Consider the following 14,811-nt stretch of genomic DNA (forward strand, 5'->3'; position numbering starts at 1 on the left):
CAACAATGCTTGATAAGAAATGTACTCATTATCTTGCCCATGTAATTGTAACTCCTCTGTACAGTATTTTCACAATAAAAAAAGAATGATACTCACTAAACACTATGTTGAAAATGAACTTTACAACTTAGGGAGGGGAGGGAAGTAAGGAATGGAAAGTGGGAGAAAATGGAATGTACTCATTACCTTACTTATGAAACTGTAACCCCTCAGTACATCACCCTTACAATAAATAATTTTTTTAAAATAGCTTAAAGAAAAAAAAAGAAATCTTAAAGATTGCTTATTTGATTTGCACCGGATGTTTGCATTCTGTTTCTGTTGGGAAGAACTGCTCAAGTAGAAGACACAGAACACTAAAAAATTATTTTTAGACACTAAGAAAGAAAAATCAAAAAGAATCAATAAGGAGAGAGAGAGAGAGAGAGAGAAAGTTAAGAATGATTTCTATAACCTTGTTGGAGAAACCAAACGAATGTATTCATCAGTTACTAAGTCTCAGATGGGACCTGTATTTAGTAAATCTCAAGTGTACATACAGCACAACGGACCACAGTCTGTAAAGGACAGGATGAAAGATCTGTTTAGAGTTGTCCAGGTTAAGGAGGGGAAAGAAAGTTGGGCCATTAAAATTCTTACTAAAAGCTGCTCCAGCCTCCCCTAGTCAACTAAGGGAAAATACAGTTCTTTAGCTGATGACATTGCATTTTACAGATTGCCCCTGGCCAGAGGCTGCTGCCCCTGCTGTTGATGCCTGGAGCAAACAAATGAGACAAGGTTGATTGGGGAGCTCATGTGATGTATAATTGACTAACACATTGCCAAGCAGCTATGCAGGAAGAGCATAACTCATGCTGGGCCTGAAACTTAAGCTGCCAGACATCAATTCCTACACAGGGGGCCTCTGCTCAGCACACCTTATTCCTTTCTTCTGACCCATACCTTGGACTCTGGAGGTGGTCCCTGAGGGTGAAGAATGTGGAACTTTGGATCTAGTTAGACAGTGGCTCAATATAAGTGACTCTCTTGCAACCCTCCCTGCTACTCCTATAAATTAGAGGATCCTGACGCTTAGATGAAAGAACAGCCCAGGGAATTTATGTAGGCTTGTCTCCATGGAGAGGATTCGGAATTCAGGCAGATGCACTATCACATACAGCATGTATGGGAGTCAGCATGGCACAAAAGGCAAAGAATCATATTTGAGAAAAAGATTACTGGATGAAGACCAATGCAAGTGTGAGAGTGTGTGGCCCGAGGTGGGCTGCAAATAGTGCAGTTGGCACAGAAAATGCAAGGAGAGATTCATGTGGGGAAAGTGGAGAAAAGGTACTGTTAAGGTGTTAAGGAGCATGAACTGTAGTCTGAGAATAAAGAGGAGCTGGTATAAAGATTTCAGCTACAAACTAGCAAGGCAAGAATTGATTTGAGAGCGATCACCCTGTCTGCAATATAAGGGAAATTTTTAAGGGCATAAAACCAGTTAGCACTCACATCAGTCAGGCAACAAGTGATAATGACCTGAACTAGGAGGACTTCAAGAAAGCTTTCAGGTAAATAAACTAACATGTCTAAGAGACTGAAACAAGAAAGTATGGGGAAGGGAATATAGTATAGTCTATGTCTTTTGGCTCAGGTTAAAACCAAGGTGCTATGAAGAGACTATGTATGTGCATGCATACATGCATGTGAATATGCACACCAGATAGAGCTGGAATTCTTGGCCATGGGGAGAAAGATGAGTAGTTTGAGTAGTTCATTTTAGAACATGAGAAGTTTTAAGTGCCCCATGCACTCTATATAAACATGTAAGTCTGAAGCTCCGAAAAGAAATTATAGCTGGAGAAAGATTCGAGGGTCATCACAAGTTAGGTGGACATTAAAAGCATGATTGTAGATAGCACTTAGATACCTAAGGATGGTGTCTAAGAAAAAGATGGCTATGAGAGAAAGATATAAACTGCAAAGGAAAAGACAAAGATAAGGCCCAAGATAGAATGAGGTACAAGGCCAGTCAAGTGAAAATATTAGGAAGGAATGAAGCGAGGTTACACTGACCAGGGAATGGTCATATGTGGAGTTCATAAAACAGAAGAGCAGTCATTGGATCTGTTTATTAGGTCCCCTGTGTCCTGTTGAGAAACTGATTCAATGGATTACCAGAGTCAAAGTCAAATTACAAGACATTAAAAGATAAGTAAGATAATTGAAGAGAGCAGAAAAGATGAATGCATTAATTTCCAAAAATCATGGTGAGAGACAAAAATGAGTTAGAATATGAGCAAGGTGACATGTTCATGTAAGCGCTTAAAGGCTTTGAATTGGAGTATATTTTTTCTTTATTTTATTCTGTGGCAGAATGAAGGCAAAAGTTCTGTTCCAAGAGGCACTTTTTTTGAGTATATAATAACTGGGATATGGCATGTAGGAGAGAATTTTCAATCCATAATATTAACATCAGACACATGCGCACACACATACACAATGCACACACATGCGCTCGCACACACAAACTAAACTCAAGTTGCATAATGACACACAAATATGCACACCAAAGTTAGTATTGGACTATAATCTTGAATTCCTTGCACATATTCCAATTTTGAATTCTACTATAGCCTAACTAGCAAGATTACTTCCTTAGAGTCAACGACCCAAGACCAAGTTGTGGCTCTTTCTTTTTTTTTGGAGGGGGGGGAAGGTCCGGTTGTGGGGCCTGAACTCTGGGCCTGGGCACTGTCCCTCAGCTCTTCAGCTCAAGGCTAGCGCTCTACCATTTGAGCCACAGTGCCACTTGCGGCTTATTTCTTTTTGCTTATGTGGTGCTGAGGAATCGAACCCAGGGCCTCATGCATGCAAGGCAAGCACTCTACTACTGAGCCACCTTCCCAGCCCTTGTGGCTCTTTTTCTGAATGATTATGAGAGATTTAACTTATTCCTTCTGAGATTCAGTCATTTACATGAAAAAGCAGAGAGGTGAACTAGATTAGAGCTGATATCTTAGATACCAGACCTAGCAGATTGGCAGAGGCTGCTTACTGCATTGAAATGGCGCCCCAGGCTGTGTGTAAGCATAGCAAGAAAGATTTATAATAGATTAGTAAAGTCTTACAGGCAGCAAAACAGTAGCATTAACTGTTCACCATTTCTGAACTTCCGAACTAAAGCATACCATAATTCATTAAACGCATTATCATCTTGCCATGCATAATGACTTTGGCCTAGTAAAATGCACTGTAGCTATTATTATCCATTATTTAGTCCATACTCCATTTTGTTGGGTTTTTTTTTTACTATGGAAATAAGGTCTGACATCACTATCTCCATGGTTCTATTCAGAAACTAGACCTATTCTTTCCTGTTTATCTTTCTAATAGGTTTCTTAACAGCCATACCATTTGGGGATACAAATCATTGGTTGTAAAAACTGCCGTCATATATTTGGAACTGCGTGATTTACTAGCTATATGAGGCTCCAAATAGAGTCCACAACATTTTGAATTGTGACAAAACTCATTTTCAAGCCAGGTTCATTGGTTGTTTTGCTGAATTCCAATGTCATATTTATGGTATATCTATGGCCTCAAAATGAGAGGTCCAATTCCTCTCCTTTAAATCAAGATCTATTGCTATACAGGAATAATCACACAAAAAAAGGCATGGCAATTACTCCTCGAAAATGGAATACCTCAACCACCTCCAAATTCACATGTATGTGTCTTTAATAATTGGCTGCCATAAAAATAGCTCTGCTCCCATCTTCAAGTGAACTCAGACCATGACTTGAATGTACAGCTCTTCTACCTGGTGCCAGAGAGTTCCAATAATACTATCTGCCCATAGCATTGTTGAGAGGCTCCATTGAAGTATAAATGGAAGCACTTTGTAAATTCGTAATTAGTGTATCTAACCAACAGTTTTACTACTATTTTTTTTTTTTACTCTCAGCCCTTAATAGGGAAGGATAAGGTATGGAGGACTCTTGACACTAGGTCAAAAGAGTAGAAAGGAAATCCGCAGTACTTCAAGCAAAACACACACACACACACACACACACACACACACACATACACACACACACAATTTGAAACTCTGAGGACATATAGTAAACAAAGCCAGTGAACTGCCATTAGTATCCATTGTTATCCTGTGAGAATATTTTCTTTATGAGCAGTGACTAAAACTTTGGTTTTCAAAACCTAATATATTTGTCCAAATTAGACAGTTTTATACTGAATGACACAGAAGGAAACTTAAATCACTAATAGTTGGCATGTACACTTGATTCTAGTCTTAATGAAAAGAACAAAAAATGAAATCCCTCAAGAAAGCTTCAGCACTGCACTTCACTGTGGCTTAGTAGCTGTCAGTCCTCCTGGAATCCTCGATTGTCTGATGCTTTTCTATGTGGCTGTGAAGCATACAACCTACAACTACAGCTCACTGAAGGGGTACTGAGACATGTCTGCACCATTTGTCACTTGCAAACCAGTTTCTAAATGTAAACTTCAGCAATCCTGACATGAAAGATTTGAGCCACCTAGAAGTGGCCACCAATGAAGCAGTGACAAGCTAAAAACAGAGACTTGGACCTTAACACCAACTCTTTTCTCTCTTTTTTTTTTTGGTCCACAACTATTTTCAGTTAATCGGGAACTCTATTGGGCTATTTTACAAAAGGAAATGCTCCAATATAGCTAAAATCATATTTTGTGTTAACACCAACTCTTAAGAGAGCAATTACTTTAAATTCATGTCTGATGAATCGAGGCCATATTAAATATCCTTTTAATTGCCTCTATGTTGTTGCTTTTGCTAGAGAGACTAATTTTACCTTACATATGGTATATTTACATGTCTATCATCAGGAGGCTGTGGGAGGGCAGAGAATTCAAGGCAAAACGAACATTTTTATTTTTTATGAAAAGTTTATCTAATTCTTGGGGTCCCCCTCTTCTTCTACCAGCTATGTGTGCCCTCAGGGGGCAGTCTGGCAACTTGGGGTTGTTCTATCTTGCCTGTTCTTTTGTCCTTTGGAGAAATACCACTGTCTTGTTGCTTCCTGTCCGTTGCCTTCCTTCCATGTCTGCCTTCTTCCCTGTGGTCATCTCATTTCCTTTCTCACTAGAGACTCCTCAAGATAGCTCTCCATTTTACTGGTGTCATTATTCACAAAGTCTAGTGTACTTCTTACTTCTTCTAATACATTATAAGATTCTGCCAACTCATTATTTTTTTTTATAATTTCAAAGTCACCAGGCTTGTTTCTATCTGGCTTCTTTTGTGAATGTTTCCTTCCTGTAAGCAAAGCTTACTTTTGCTATTTATTGTCTTATCTCATCTTTAATCTCATGTTTCATAGAATCCTGGCTTAATTGAATTTCATTGAAAGGACAAGCAGATGCTGCTTTAAATTACTTTTGCTTCCTACGGTAAATCTTTTCTCTCAAGTGTGTCCTTCCTTTGCCTCTTGTGAGCTCTGTTCCTCCTTTAAGCTACAGAGTCTCTTTCAGAGGTCCAGAATGATATGTGTGGATTTTGCCTACTCATCTTCAAAAATCATAATTTTATCTAGGTACAAAATATCCACCCCAAAAATAGAATAAGATACTAAAATGGGACTGTTTTCAGTTTTAGAAAAAAATAATCAATACAGGCAACAGGAACAGCTATGTAATTGAGTACTGGACCCAATCCAGGGTGGAAAGGCAGAGGAATTGTTTACAACCTTTAAAGCCCCAGATGGTGACAGGAAAGCAACCCAAGCATGGACTGACAAGCACCATGTACAACACAGGTCCTGTGACCATGAAGGTCATCCCAGGGGAAATACCCTCACCACCCAACACAGGGTGCTCACACATCAAGACACACTCATAATGACATGTCCATCCAGTGGATTTTCCAGGCCACCTCTTTGCCATCTTAAAAGGCATAAAAGTGTTAAATGGAAGCGACTAAAGAATGATTTTGAATTCGGGCACTATCTCTAGAGCTGAGCATCGAGATCTGTGTACTGTGTCCAAAGTGAGCATGACTTCACTTAAAGCACAGGAAGGTCTGTGAGCAGCCAGGAAGGGAGCAGCCTCAGCATCACCCAAAGCCCCAGAGCAAGCAGTTCCAGGGGACTTCACTGAGGATGCTCAGGAGTGTCCTGTGAAAGGACAGTGCTGTCTCAGGATGTCTGCCAAGCCAAGAGAGCGCCAGGCGATAGCACTGCCAGGCAAGCATATTCTCTTCTGCACCTGCCTTGGTCTGGATCGAGGCTTATGGCTCCATCCGATGAGAGAGAAGAGAGAAAGAAAATTTGATGCTGATATTTGAATCTTATCAGGTACTGAGTTGCAACTACTTCGTAACCTAGCTAGTCAGAGGAATGTCTATTATATCCATGTGCAACATAACAATGTTTCAGTCAACAACAAAATTGGAACCGAAAGGCACAGCTGAAGAAAGGGCAAAAGTACAGAAAACTGCAGGCGAGGAAAAGAAGAGCCATGAAGAAAAGTTGTGGTGAAAAGCTGCAACAAACTCATTTTAAGATTTTAAATTGGGGGTGTCATTAATAGTAAAGAGTGTTCACATTGCATTATTTACTTATAAGGAAAGTACGAGAGGAAGAAAGGAAGAAGGAAAGGAAGAAAGAAAGAAAGAAAGAAAGAAAGAAAGAAAGAAAGAAAGAAAGAAGGAAGGAAGAGAGGAAAGAATGAAGGAAGAAGGAAGGAAGGAAGGAAGCAAGGAAGCAAGGAAGGAAGGAAGGAAGGAAGGAGGCAGAGAGGGGGAGGGAGGGAAAGGAAGGAAAAGACAAAAAAAACCTGGAACTAGTAGCTTATTCCTATAACTCTCTATATTCAGAGAGTTTTGATCCAGACAAAAAAAGCCCATAAAATTCCCTCTCTCTCATTAACCAGTAAAATTCTGCAGTGGAGGTGTGGCTCAAGTGGTAGAACAGCAGCTATGAGCATGGGTGGGAGACCGTAAAAAAGAGAGAGAGGGAGAGAATGAAAACAAAAAAGTAAATCAAGCAATCTGTTGTGGATATATTTCTGAGAAGTGCAACATTGCCTCATGAAGTGGCTCATCCCACCAGAAGGGCTGTACAGAAAGGCAGCAGTGCTAGGAGGTGATAAGAGGTCATGAGTCCATGTAGGCCATTGCCCCCAGAAGGTCTTTAACTATGCGATGGAAGCAGAAGGTGATGGCACTGATTGTCCTGACCCTAGATATATGTGTCTGTTTATGGATTAGTCTTTAACAACAGAAATATTTCACAATCATCACTATACATGTGTAAAAATGAAACAGAGTACTTGACCATGCACTTGAGTAGGAATGGAGATAGGTAGGGAGAATGATCATGGTGCACTAGTCAACAGCTGATATGTTGGATTGAAACCCCTTTGAACCACCACTGAAAGACAATAAATAAATCATTTAAAGCAAAATAACTTTGGAAGGATATAAACATGAAAATATTAGGTAGAGTTGTGTGATGTGCTTGTTTTAAGCTTGGTCTTGAAAGGTTGAAAATTTTAAATTTATTTTAAAAGTAACAGTAATCACAAGTTAAGTCATTATTGAAGAATGTTTGTATAAATGTAGTGTTGCCTAAGTGCAAAGCATGTGTAAACTTCCTGGTAGTGTGCAACAACATTTGAGGCCTTTCCCCACACTTACTCACCAAACTTCCAGTTCAGTAAAATCGATTCATGGTAAGTCTCTTATGTGCTATTTTTTATCTTTTCTTTTCTTTTTCTTTTTTTTCGTTAGTTGTGGTGCTTGAACTCTGGGCGCTGTCCCTCAGCTCTTCAGCTCAAGGCACTGCTCTATCACTTGAGCCACAGTGCCACTTCTGGTTTTCTGGTGGTTTACTAGAGGTAACAGTTTCACAGACTGTCCTGTCTGGGCTGGTTTTGAACCACATGATCCTCAGATCTCAGCCTCCTGAGTAGCTAGGATTACAGGCGTGAGCCATCGGCACCTGGCTTACTTTTTATCTTTTAAAGCCCATTTTTACTGTGCCTTCTCTGTTCATAGGCACAGGTACCTAACATTGTGTTCAAATTGTCAACAATACACAATATGATAGCGTGCTCTTCAGCTCGGTGGCCTTGGAACATAGAAGTCTGTAGCATATAGGCTGTGCTGCTTTTGTAAGTACACGCTGATGCTTGCCCAGTAACAGATCACTTAACACAGCAGCACTCAAAACATAGCCTTGCCTAACACAAGACTATTTTCAGAGTCACTGGACTGGCCTCTCTCACCACAAGGCCACAACGAAGAACATCATCTCAAGCTTGCACAGTTACTTTATAGATTTGGGCCCATCGAGTTAAATGTGTTTGTTAAACATGTCTGCTGGATAAAAGCTTCTAGGTACATCTTTAGAGTGAGCACACCTGACCTCACAAGGACCTGGAGCAGCGGGGTCTTAGACAACGTCACAAAGAGACAGCTGCATGTCCAGGTGTCAAACCTGGAGAAAAATCTTCCTGCTGCCTCCTGAAACCCGACCAACTCTCCACTGACCAGAATCAATTTGCCCATCACCCTGAACTCAAAGAATCGGCTGACTTAGGAAATGCCCAAAAATATTACCTCTATTTCTGTTTCTGTATTTGAAAGGAAAAGTACTGTTTTACACAGAGTGTGAGCTACTGACAAGATTCATCACTGAAGAATCTCCATTCATAGCGACTTTTTCAATGCCCTTTGTATATTTCCCTGACCAAAAATCTTCTTTCCCATCTCAATCCACACAGTCCATTCTTCCCTCCAGACTCAGCCCCCAGTCCCTTCTGCTCTGAGTGAAAGCTAACTAGAAAATCAGATTAAAGCCCTGGACTCCAATCCTAACTGCACATCAGACTCAGCTGCAGAGCATTTCAAACACCAATTCCCGGGCCTTACCTCAGACCAGTTGCCACCAAACAACTGGAGAACAGTTCTCAGATGTCTGCCCTTTGTTTTACTCAGCAGGCAATTTTAATATGCAGCCAGGGTGAGTCACGGGTTATTCCATTTTTGGTTCTATTCAATGTCATCTTGCAGAAATCCTTCACCGCCTTTGGCATGTGGGTGACAATGTTTCCGATTTTTCTGTGCTGACATGAGGTTTTCTTCATATTATTATACTGAGATCAATTCACATTTGTCTGCAATACAAGGAAGACTGTCCTAGCTGTCAGTATCAGGAAATAACTGTCTCACATAAGGGAAATATAATTTTTTTTCTCCTTGTAGCTTGTGGAAACAAGCCAAAGACTTCTGTTATGCAGTTGTTTAAGTGGGCAGTTCTCGACCCTGGTCCTTCTGAATGCTATGGATTTATACTGAATCTTAATCAATCATAAATGCAATAATCCCCTCCTGGTTAAACATTCTCCATCCACAATCCTTCCTCAGCAAACAGACAGGCCCAAACAATTGTCCTTACAAACTGCGCGTAAACAAATCCAGATGCCTTTCTGATCCAAATTCTGCATCTCCCTAAAATTGCAACACTTTATTGATTTTTTTTTGAATTTGAAAAATACATTGTTTATTCTAAAAGGTAAATTCAAGACTGCCAAAAAAATGTAGAACTTCTCCCAGAGGAATAAAATGCAAATGTAAGCATTACAACGTAAAGATCATGAAATGTATTGGGTAATAGTCAGTCCCCAACTGGCCTCTATCTCCTGGCTCCTGTGCATCAGCAATTACTGTTCCTCTCTGCTTTAAAAAGCTCTTAACACTTGTCCACTCCTTGAATGACCAAACATGTATTTCCTCTATGATTTTGCTCACTTCCTTTCTACCTACCAGGTTTGCGATGGAAATTGCACCATCCCAATATCTGACTTCCCTCAGGCAGACCTTCTCCATCCCAAGTACAGCAAGCAGATTGCTTTGTTCCCATTCCCTCCCTTGCCAGCACACTATCCAGGTGCTGAACACAAGAGGCCGTGAATAAATGATGAAACCAAGTTTTAGCTTAGAGCTTGCTGGGTTCCATTTGCATAGCTATAATGTCAGATTCATTATTCACGAGCATATGCTACAATGGCCCTCCCCTTACAGCTCAGTCCTCCACTGCCTCTGACTCTCAGATGCACAAGATGAACCATCTCTCCTGCAGCTTGGAGCAATTTCTCCTTTCTGAGTGCACTGCAGAGTGATGGCTCTATTTTTTATGCAAGTGGGGCTCCTTAGATGCATAACATTTACAGCCTCCCATAAAATAAACTGGAAGGTTTTGATACTGAAAGGCACAAGCATATTGGGTCAACAAGAAAACACAATTAAGGAGCAGTAACTCCCTTAAGAGTGTAGCTGCCTATAGGTAGAAGGGGTTAATTCAGAAGGTACACAGTAGGTCAGGTAAAGAACCCTGTCCTGGTTAAAACTCTGACCCTCTAGACAGAAGTGATGGTTAAGTTTATGTGTGGCTCTGACTAAAGGATGCTCGGAGAGCTGTTAAAATACTGTTGCTGCATAGGTTTATTAAGGTGTTTCCAGAAAAAAAAATATCATTTGAATTTTTGCATGAATTTAAATGAATTTAATGAGCTTAAATACACTGCATTTCTTTTTCTTCCATGCATTTTATTGTAATTATAAAGGTGATGTACAGAGGGGTTACAGTTATATAAATCATATAGAGAATTCATTTCTTGGGGCTAGGAAGGTGGCTCAGTGGTAGAGTGCTTGCCTTGCATGCATGAGGCCCTGGGTTTGGTTCCTCAGCACCACATAAGCAGAAAAAGCTGGAAATGGCGCTGTGGCTCGAGTGGTAGAACACTAGCCTTGAGCTGAAGAGCTGAGGGACAGTGCCTAGGCCCACAGTTCAGGCCCCACGACCAACAAAAAAAAAAATTCATTTCTTTTTTAACAATGTCACCCCTTCTCTCACTCCCTCCCAGTTTTTCCCTCCTGTCCTCAACCACAAGGTATATAGTTCATTTCAATATAATGTCCAGTGAGTACCACTGCTGCATTTGTCCACTCTTTGTCTATTTCTTCCCTCTCTCTTACTTCCCAAAGAACAAACAGAAAAAAAGAAAAAACAAAAACCTCAACAAAGAAAAAAATCTTATTTTTCCATTTCCTGGAGTTCCTTTAAATATTATTTTATATGATCAAATGCACATAGTTATTGTGCCTTTGTGTTCCCCTCCTAAGAATATCCTCATTTGGTCTCACTGTGTGTTGATGCCAAGAGATCTGTATAATTTATCATGTCCCAGTGTATTTATTTTTGCTATCCAGTGTGTTTACTTGGAGATTTATAAGCACAGTATAGGGAGGGAGACCATGCAACCTATGTTTCTCTGGGTCTGGCTTAGTTTGCTTAATATAATGCATTTCTTTTCTTTGTTGAGTAAAGAAGGTAGCCCTCTCTAAGTCTATTTGCAGCCTGAATAAAACAAAAGGGCCAAAGAAGAACAAAATTTGCTCTGTTTGAGCTGAAACATCCTTTATCACCTTCCCTCAGATTATTCCTGGCTCTCAGGCTGAACTACCACAGGTTTTCATAGGATTTGTTGGCCCTCACAACCCACTCTAACAATAATGTTGTATTTGCTATAACTTAACAGGGTTTGGTGAGAAATTAAATTACTATATCTTTAGCAGTGATAAAATGAAACTATATATGCATAGATGGAGAATAATATGGAATGCAATGAGCACATAATGAAAAGTATTTGGGCACAGGTATTGCCACGCTCTTCCTGATGCTGATTTTTGAATCAGTATTTGGAAGAGAAGAGTACAAAGATGAGCTGGGTGTTACCAAAAAAAAAAAAAAAAAGATCAAAGACTTGAAGCTAGTGTCCAAATCCTGGCTCTGCTGCTTATTGTTACATGACAATTGAGACTTGTTTTTCTCCTCTAACTATTGTGAGTAGCCAGGTGCCAACATCTCATGCCTACAATTCTAGCTACTCAGGAGGCTGAACTCTGGAGGATCAAGCTTCCAAGTCAACCCATGCAGAAGTCTATGACACGCTAATTAACTAGCGAAATGCTGGACTAGAGGTATGCTCAAGTGTTAGCATATCAATTGTGTGCCAAGGGAAATTAGATAGCCCTGAATTCAAGCTGTGGTACAAGTACACAAATAATAATAATAAGAGTAGGTAGCAAAGTGGCAGCTCTGATCTCGCATGGCTCTCAGCAAGGTGAATTTGAACAATGTAGGTAAAAGTATTCAACAAAAAAATGGCTTTCCATTTTTTTTCCAAATCTTTGTACAAATGTAGTATAATTTGATAAGAGGTTAGAAACCTGGAACCATTGAACAAGTGTCTCTATTTAAAAAGGAAAAATTAGAAAACAGAAAATTAGAAAATCTCTAACCATGTATGACTGATTCTCTTATTTTCCAATAGTTCTTGTAGTTCTACATCATTTTACTTTATCAATCATTATCAAAGTTAATTTATTTACTAAGCTCCCTCACTAAATCACCAATTAGTGATCCTGCCTTGTTGGTCCTCTTTTGTGATTAATACTTCAGAGTGGAAATGGACAAGAAATATTACCAGCACTTTAGACATTCTGAGTCTGCAAAGGAAAATTGGAATCTTGTCTCTGGTTACAAAAACAGCCAAATATGCCTAAGGAAAACCTTGTATTTACAGTATTAGAAAAATCCATGGATTTCCATGCTGGCTGGTCTACCCACAGCGAATTGAAACGTTTCATTTGGGCTATTTGTTCTTTTAGCAGTGATAAGGTTAGCCTGGATATAATCCTTCAGTTTATGTCTAATCCTTGTCATCTTCTCTCCTGGGACCATTAATTTCCATATGCTTGGCCTCAAGTCTAAGAAAAGGAGAAATGTTGCTTGGAGTGAAGACTTGTTTTATTATTAATTCGGTCTCTCCAAGATCAGAGGTTGCTCCATATCTTTCAGCTTCTGTTAGGGAACAGACTGGCTCAAGGCTGCTACTTAGCCCTTTATTGACAGAGCTGCATGAACAGAGGCCTCTCAACTATTTCAAAGAGAAGGCTGCTCCCACCAACTCAAGAAAGAGATTGCCAAACACCCAGCACACAGATGGTAGGAGATGTGATGTTTGCATTCCATGATACTTCTTCGCTTTTCATGGACCTGTCTCACCAAGGTAGGATAAAGCAGAACCAGATCACTTTCAGCCCCAATATATCTCTTTCAGATATCTGTCAGATATTAGTGGTGCTCTACGAAGTGATCTGTGCAGTCAAATCTTTGTCCTAGGTCTTATGAATAATCAATGACAGAATTGCAACTAGAATACAACCTTTAAAATCCTTGTCAACTGCATTTTTCACATCATCCTTCCCCTCCTCACCCACAATTCCTGATTCACAAGTTCAGGTTGTGTGAATTCTGTCTTGTTAAAAGTGTCCCATTATTTTATAAGTTAGGTATTGAATGACACATCTTTGAGGGCTATATAGTAGTTAAGAGCATGTAGAAAATTCATTTCTAAGAAACGACCAAGATAGGCAGGAATTATTCATTCTTATAACTATTAAGGTTGGCATTTGTATAATAGGAAAAGTGAAACATGTTTAAAAGTCTGGAAGACTGTTTTCAGAAACTAAGTGCAGAGTCTACTGATTACTGTGAAAGAATGATCCAAAAAAATGAAATGACTTTATCTGGTTAATAAAATTTTGGAATGACATTGTTAACCAAGAGAATAAGAATGTAGAAAATTGGTTTCTTTTATATGCATACACAAAATTTTATGGAAACCTCAAGAAGGGAAAAAGGAAATGGAAGCCCAAGATTTGTAATAGATTTTAATTTTATTGAATAAATACTTTTTTGTTCTCTATAAAAAAATATAAGCAATGAATTGTCACCAAGGTTATAACTTTATTTACACAAAAAAATAAAAATTGTCTCAAAGAGACGACTATATTGTATAATTACAAAAAATAAAGGAAATGAATCTGACATATCAGTAAATCTAATAAAAATAGTTGTAAAATTATATTATTTCAAGTACAATGTGAAATGTATTTGAAATCAAACAAATTAGAACCAACTACCAACCACATCTTTCTTAAGAGATACTTTAAAGAATGTTTTTACATTTGTAACAACATCCTGGGCCTTGAGAAGAAGTTTGTTTAAACCTTTTAAGGCTACTTTCTTAGTAAATAAAACCCCTAATTACCACCTCTATTATCAACAACAAAAGAGTAAATGCACTAATACTTTCCATGTTTAGCAGTTTTTTGTTTTATACATATTTCAGTACAAATTTTATTCTAACCCCTATTGATTTATCTTTGAATCCTATTTCTGGAGCTAGATTAAATTAAGATAAGAGCTAAATAATAACAGTGCAATATGATGTTCAAAATAGCTAACAGAGAAGTTCTTAAAGGTTCTCATTGCAAGATATGGTAAGTATGTGGAGTGATGGGTAGTTTGATTAGTCTGATTTAGTCATTTTGCATTGTAAGCATGCATCACAGCATGGTATTTATTATAGTCCATATGTATATGCAATTATTATTAAAAGAAGGTAGGTGAGGAGAGTTAAAAAAGAGTAATAGAGCTGTGGTGAATTTGACCAAAGTTAATTACATACACCTATGTCAATATTACATTGAACCCTTCTGTCCAATTAAATTATTCTAACAAGACTTAAGCCCTTGAAAATGAAATATATATAATAATAACAAATGAATTTAACAATATGAAAGATTTAGTTTTCAGAAAAATGAAATCAATAAATAAAAACTAACAGTTTTAAGGGATGTGAAGGGTAAACAAAGGAGGAGGCTGCAATGCTTGATAAGAAATGTACTCATTATCTTGC

This window comes from Dipodomys ordii, unplaced genomic scaffold (genome assembly GCF_000151885.1).
Source record: "Dipodomys ordii isolate 6190 unplaced genomic scaffold, Dord_2.0 Scaffold192, whole genome shotgun sequence".
NCBI lineage: Eukaryota > Metazoa > Chordata > Mammalia > Rodentia > Heteromyidae > Dipodomys > Dipodomys ordii.